This window comes from Phaethon aethereus (assembly GCF_964289735.1).
Source record: "Phaethon aethereus genome assembly, chromosome: 2".
Lineage (NCBI taxonomy): Eukaryota > Metazoa > Chordata > Aves > Phaethontiformes > Phaethontidae > Phaethon > Phaethon aethereus.
Genome location: NC_138582.1, coordinates 34,785,818 through 34,793,898, shown reverse-complemented (window position 1 = coordinate 34,793,898; position 8,081 = coordinate 34,785,818).

Sequence of the window (8,081 nt, the reverse complement as noted above, 5' to 3'; positions counted from 1 at the left end):
GTACATAGAGGATCATAGAAAGAACATGTTTTTTGGCTGAAATATTGAAGTGCTTTAACTTCTACAAGCTAAGCTGTAGCTCCATTCAGTGTAGAGTGCTTATTTGTAAGGCAGTGTTCCACTCTGACTTCCATGCTACATAAGAAGACCATTAAAGCAAAGGAGTATATTTCTGACATATTAAATGTATTATGAACTAACCCACTTCCACAGAAAATGAGAACTTTTCAGAAGTGATGTAGTCAGATCCAACTTCAGCTGATGGAAAGATAAGTAGCTTCTTTACATTTAAAGCAGCGAAATATTTTGTCCCTTGATTCAGAATTACAGACTCCCACATTTGTAAGCTTATTTTAGGCTTGCATAGCTCAGCTTTGAGTCACTGGTCAACTCATTATCATTATGTATTTATTGTTGAAGTGCTATCTGTTTGCTCTGCACTCTACAAGAACTACTCCCACAAGGAAAACTTTAATTCCCACAGAGGTATCTTTAGAGGCATTTATAAACTTGGAGTAACTCCTGCATACTTGTCCTTTTATCTCTTTTCTCAAGTGACACAGAAGTAGCAAAGGGAATATCTAATATGCTAAGATGTGCACTGTCAGATCCTCACAGCATCACCCCCTTCCGTCATTCTGCCTTTGTTAGGCCAAGGTAATTAGTTCTTCTCATGGCTGGTAATTAAAGCCAGATCTCATAGACCTAAACACTTTGGGAAAAAAGATTAATGATAGGCTCTCTGTTTTTGTGTCTCACAAGGGTGGGGAAGTCATAACGAGGGGGAGGAATGTGGAGGAAAAGTGTTCTGTGCAGTAATTGGAGAAAATGGCAAACACACAACTTCTCGGGAGTGAAGAAATGAGTTTAATGGCTTTCCAAATCATACTCTTCTCCTTTTTCGGGTTAAATTTGCTTGCAGTATATTTCCCATGCCTTCATCCTGCGTGCAGCGGGAAGGATTGCAATCCTTTCTTTCCCAGTGTGAAGTGCAAATAGAAGAGTGTGGAGGCGGCAGCCACCTGGTACGACTGAGCGTGGCTCAGCTATGACTGATGAGCTGCGAGGGAGCCTGTGTCCCAGATACGTTCAGGGCAAGGGCCACTGACCAATGTATTCTGTCTATTGATTGTTTTATTTTAGAATCTCAAAGACACTAATTGATATAGAGGTTTGTTTGTTTTTTTTTTTTAAAGTAACCGTATAAGACTTGCTAGAAAAATCCATTTTACTTTGGATCCCATTTTACTTTGGAAGAAACATAGATTTTTGTACAAGAAAGAGTTCACTCTAACCTGGGGACACAGGTGAAGTGTAATTTGGAGGACAGAAACAAAGGTCAGGGAAAGAAGAAATCCAGGAAAACCCAAAGCTCTTTTCAAGCAAAGTGATCTTAGGAATGCACAGCGAAGTATTGCTCAGTTCTTCACCTTCATTAGGTTCCCTGTTATAAATAACTTTACAACTCAGCTAAAAAGAAAAAACAATGAGTGTGTCAGACAATAAAAGAAGAAAAGGAAGCTGTACAACATTAGTAAGTTCATGTGTCTGCTTAAAACAAGCAGCTGAATAGTTTGTCAGTCTTAATTCATGGAGGATTTGCATATTTTTTTGAGAAAAAACATAGTTTGAGATTTGTGTCTCATTTAAATAACTAAAATAAGTAGTCCTGGGATAGTTTCATTCACTTCTGTTCCAGGCCATACCTATTCTATATGAACTACCACTAAGCATTATTCACCAATGACAGAGTTCATTTTAAAATAACATGGAAGTTGTCCCATCAGGTTCTCTAGTTACATAGGAACTTCTTCCATCTCCTCAAACACAAATTAATAGCAAAATTACAGAACTGGATCCCAGCCACAGGAAACTGTTCCCCTGTCTCTTGTCTCTAACATGAGTCAGTTTTGTACACGAATTTTTACCAGGTGTGGAAATGTATGTTACCACTGAGATTCTGTAAAACTCCTGATTCAATGGAGCTTTAAGTGTCTGGACTCCAAGTATTTAACTTAGGTTTATTGGCTCACTGCTTTCTCTGGAGTGTTGGGTGGATTCGGCTCTGCCTAGTAGGCCATGTATGTTAACTTCCAGAAATATCTTTTTCCCTAGTTTCTCACTTTTTTTTGTCCTGAGGATCACAGAAAGACCAAAGTAAAAGTAGTAAACCAGAAAAAGCTTACCTTTTTCAAATTTTTTCCAACAGTTTATAAAAGTATCTGGGCTTTATCTTGTTATTTATTTGGCTCACATTCTTCAGAGTGAGGCTGCAAGTTTTAGGTAACAACTTGCATGTCTCAGACCTCGGAATGACAGAAAAGAAAGAATGTTCACAAAGAGCATCTACACACACTTTCATGCATGCACACACACATATATATCAGCTAAGGAGTGATGAAAGGCCTCTTTGGGTTTTCTACTGATGAAAAGAAAAAAAAAAGGCCTGTTATACACTCTCAAAATCGTAAGGGGTATCAGGAAGGAAAACTGGTACATTCTGGTACATTTAAAATAACTAACACACAAATGACACTGTGGCTGAATTTTAAGCAAGGCCTTCTGAAAATCAGATCCCTGTGAACATATCAGAAGTGTGAAAAAGTTTATTGAAAACTGTTTGAGATGCCAGACCCAAGTGCTTGAAGAATTAGCAAAGTCAAGACAGGCTTAGATTTTCTCTCACTTGACAGTGCTAGCTTTTGAGTCCACCTTCCTAAAACTTTCCATATTCTTGACTGTTGTGATGGCTTGTGAAGTTTCTAGAAGGTCATGATTAGTGGCATAGGCTGGAATTATTGAGAAATATCCAAAGTTTAGAATTACAGCCCATGGGTTGATAAGAGTCAAATTAGCATTTTAAAGGCTTTGGAACAGGAAAAAGTTAGAGTAACCCCAGGGTATGGAAGAGGGACTGAATGTTTTCTGAAGGAACTTGTCATATATGTGTGGGACAGGAAGAGACATCAAAACAGACCCTATGCCCAAGAAACAGTTTGAGAAAAGTTCAGAGGCTCATTTGGACCTATGCATCTCATGAGAAAGAACCGAGACTGTAAAGATGAATGTGGCAAGAGAAATAATGTAAGTACAAATTTTCAGTGGCAGAGAGTTGAGCCAAGAATTAATAATTTCTGTAGTGTAGGCTTGAGCATATGTGATTGTTCATATACTATCATAAATATGCTAGCCATCTTGACTAAACTAAAAGGTAAGTAAATATTTGTTTAAAGCACATTCAGTACAAGAATTATACTTATGATAGGGTTGTCCAGATTCCTGTCCACTGTCCTTTTGATTTTCTCCTGATTTTCTACTAACTGAATGCTCCAAAATACAGAGCGTTTTGATTGCTATTGTTTCAGGGTTTTGTTGATTGCTCTTGTAGAAAGAACAAAGAATTTTGATCACTTGTGATGGGGAGGAAGACAACTGTTAATATTCAACCCTGGTCAGTCTGAACACAAAGTAAGCAGAAACGTACCTTTTTTCTAGAGGATGCAATTCAGATGCTGTCAATGGATAGAAATAGGAGAAAGCTTAGGAAAAAAAGGAGGAAGAATAAATGAACCAAAGAGAACAGAAGAACCAATTATTCCGACTCCTTTTTCAAGTCAGACACGGCTCATCAATACATTTACCTGACTAAAGACAAAGTTCAAAACTAATATGTTAGCGTTTAGCTCTAAAAGTTTTGCAAGTGTGTAACTGTGAGCATTGTACAAGATAGGACCCACATTCTTCAAATTAAATAAACATAATGAACAGATGCAAGATATATGCTAAAAGTCTAAGTTTTCTTCATGCTTTTTAAATGTTAGGAGGATGAAGTGGATTTGGGAGCTTTTAATGACCTTTGTTGCAAGCTTGTCTCTTCAAGGGACTTCTAGAGCAAAGTAAGCCACAGCCTGATTGACCATTTTTAAGGGATTCCATTGGCCACACTTGCACTCAAAGCAAAGTCTTTTGTATTTCCTGTGACAAAAGTAATCCTGGTTAGGTTCACAAGTTGAATATAGAAAAAAACAAGAGAATGAGAACTACAAGTACTTGTAGTTCCCGTTTTCAGGTTTACCAGACACAGTGTTTCCCACCTTCAGCCATATGGGAATTCCTCTCTCACAGGAATAAATAAGTAAACAAGCCCTTTTGCCCTTCCTTTCATGAGAGAGATGAAACAACTAGAAGAAGAGTCAGAAATGCTGGACAATCCTAAGTAAAAGAACTCTGAGGAAAACAAAAACAAACCCAAAAACTTTACGTACAGTCTGCATCAGCTTCATGTAAAAAAATTGTATTTGTTGTTTACAGTTATACTCTGTCTTTAAAACAGCAATAACAAGGAAGAAATTTACAGTCCTTTAAACACTGTGGACAGGCTTTGCTAAGCTGCAATGCCTAGGCTACTGATAAAACAAATTAGCATCGGAGTAAGAATAGGACAAGATAGTGCTATGACAGAAATAATATAAGGAATAATAAGAACCCAGGTGTACATAATTAAGATTGTAATTCAAGCAAAGGGTTCTGGTGACATCATTTATCAATGTCACTACAAACTCTCAATGGAATTACAGCTTTGTATGTAGAATTCAGATATATGCGATTTGTTAGAATACATGAGGAATGTTTCTATTAAAAGTAGACAGACAATATGTTAACCTCAAGTAGTGGTGGTGACAGGATGAGATACAAAGAGAAGAGCTTTCTCCTATTCCAGCAAAGGAAGAAGGATCAAACATTCTGAGTATTTCTAAGATATTTGGAAATTAATTTTATTTAAAATACTGGCTAGGGATTTTTTTTCCCCAAAAATAGTAGAAAAAGTTTCCGTTCTAGTGTGATTCAACACTGCAATAAAAACCAGTGTTTACTGCAAAAGTAAACAAAGGAACACCCAAAGCTACTGATTTGTCCATCTCATTGTATAGCACAAAATCACATTAAAAGAAGCTCAAGAAAAATATTTCCATTAAAAAGACGGTAGAAAATATTTACAATTAAACACAGAGTAAGGTTAGTATTAAATTATTAATTGCAAATTAACTCATTTTTAGGAGGAAAAAAGAGTGACCATTGATGCTTTTAAATACATGTGCTGAAAGGAGACGAAAATTATTACTCTTTCTGAATGTCTGTTTTTGTTTTTGTTTAGTCTTTTAAGTAGAATACTTCTATGAAGATAAATATGAAACAGAGGCCCCAGTCTGTGTGAATTTTAAGAGCCTTAATTGAGTTCAAAAGACTAATTAATGTGAAAATACATTCTTAAATTAGACTTCTAAATATAATTTCAATGCCAAATTTCTTGTTACTCGACCACTTTGTAGACTTTTCAGCCTCACTCAGATGCCCATAGTCCTTATAAAATAAATGTGAATAACAACTTGAGAAAGCAACCTTCAGTCAATGGTGATACCAACCAGAAATTCAATGCAGAATGATGTGGGGCTTGACTACTGGCTGATTAGAGAAAAGATACTGATCAATCCAGTGAGAAAAAGGCTTCCTTTGATTTGATATACTTAGTTAAATCTCACATAAATAAAGTGCCTACTACTATAGTTATAAAAATTCACAAAACCATTTGATGTGCTGGGTGGACTTCTCTTTTTTGGTCATTTATTTGGTCATTTACCCTAATTGAAGCCCATAAATAACATATCTTATGAAGTGTCCAGCAAAACTTGTGATGCTCTTGAACACAATCTGTGAAATGTTGTGTTTATGGATCCTATATGGACACTGGTAATATCAGCAATTTTTCAAATTTGGCAGTTGTAGACTGCAATATTATCTCAAAGGATAACGCATTCTCTGAAACTTTCAGGAAATGCTGACTGTTGCTATAAAGTTGTAGGGGTTTTATTTCTCATTATAAAGTTGTGGGGTTTTTCAGTTGTCTGTTGTTGAAGTACATCTGTGAAAATTGAAATGCACAAAGATTTGTGAGCTTGTGGAATTACAGCACGTCTAGTCCAAGTTCACAAGTCTTGAAAATTTAGCTTTGTATATGAGGCTCAGAGAGAATAGCTTGAACAGTAGCAGTTTTGACCTTGAGTAATTTAATTTGGAAAGGAAATTTGGTCAAACTAGTTCAATGTAGGAGTTCTCATCAAGGATTAATGCAAAGGATCAATATGAACTTTTTATAACAAACTGTTTTTGAAAGAGGACAACAAAAGGTTAGAATATGTTAAAACTTGAAAAAGCAAATTTGTATGACTTCAAGTAGGTAGTACAGGAATGAAGATGTAAAAAGCAGGGATCTTGATTTCATGCCAGCGTTTAGTAATACAACTAAAATACTGAGAAAACTGACTTTAAAATGGTATTTTTTTATCTCTTTGCAACTGTAGCTGAGCTTATAAACATTTGACTACCCTGTCTCTTCATGTCTTCATGGTGGTGCTGAAGGAAAAACACTCATGATTACAATTGACTGATGTTGCTGTCACAATTTTTGTAATTGCTACAAGGTCAAAACTGCATATTAACATACCCTTTTATTTGAAAGTTTAAAGTCTTAATTACCTCCTAAACAAAAGAGTTATGGTGAACATATAAATATAGATCTTTTAAGTTGTTATATACACTCTCAAAATTGTAAGAGGTACCAGGAAGGAATAATGACTTCTGGAACAGGGAATCAGGCCCTTTAACAGCCCTGTCAGTAGCAACAGGTAATTATGCACGTCCTTCTATTACCTTACCTAAGGAGCTAAAGGACAGATTGATCCTGCTTTCTTCAGACTCTTTTTAAAGCTTGCTGTCCCCATCACTATCTCCTCTCCCCTTGTCTCTCCCTTGAGTACAAACCAAGCTCAGATACGGCTGCTTAGAGCAACTCAAACCTGACATTTTTCTCCATTGCCGTATGGTGGACTCCAAAGAGCTTGCTGCCTACCCATGTGCCATTTGTGTCCAGCAAAGTTTGTGACCTGGAGGAAACTCTATGAGCACTGGGGGTGTTTACGAGGTTCAGCAGGTATCTCCAGATACCTGTAGCCATCCCAGCACTCCCACCTGTGGCAGATTCCAGTACATTTCAATACATTTCAGAATACTGTTCTGAATACATCTGACTTTGCAGATGACACTAAATGTGTTTTGCAAAAAATTATACAAGCTTTATATAAAAGTAAAAACCTTTTTAATATAGTGATTTAATTCAGGATCTCAAAATTTTCTGTTTCTGATACTTGTTAAGACGAAACTAACAACTAGTGCCCTCTTCTTAGGCCTCTCCAGCCTTCACCTGTGGTCTTTAGAAGTGGAGCAAGCTAACGAAGCTCCTGAAAAATGTTCTCAGGTAAGCTATCTTTTTGAGATCTTCCTCTCCTCCTTTCCTTCCTTTGACTTTTTTCCTGAGGATGAGACAATGGCATCAACTTCTTAATTCTCTTTATTCAGTGAAGGAAAAAAAAAAAAGAAAGGTTATTTCTAAGGCACTGGTCTCTCAGCCATGAAATTTCAGTTCTTTGTTCTCCTTTTCCTCACTCATTTTTGTCTTTTGTAATTCCAACCTCTTCCACTTACAAGATGCCTGTTCCTGAACCCAAATATTTGGTATTTCTGCTCTCTGGACTTTTTCTTGTGTTCCCTCACCTGGAAGCTGACTGTATCTTAAAAGACAGATGAAGGTGATGGAGAAAGACCATGACGCTCTTTCTCCAAACCTCTTCATTCTGGTTTGGAAGTTGACTGGGATTTCGTGATATTTCCAATAATGGCTGGTTGATATTCTGTTTCCAAATGTGAGCTCTGTTTTCAACAGCAGAATGATAAAGATGTAGTGCTTAATAATGAAGAACAGCATTTTTTATTTTACAAAACAAGCCTCTCAGCTTCAGTGGTGTTATTCATGAATAACACCTTGTGCATATGCATTATGAGACAGTGCTTAATTGAATGATTGCATAATATGTTGTTCCACAGAATAAAATATGAAATATTCATTAGGCCAGAAAGAGAGTTAGAATGCCTGGTGGTTAAATCACTCACCAGGGAAATACAGCTCTTATTCCTTGCTCCAAGTGAATATGTAAGTAGCTTATACAAAAAGGATTAAAAAGCAAGTA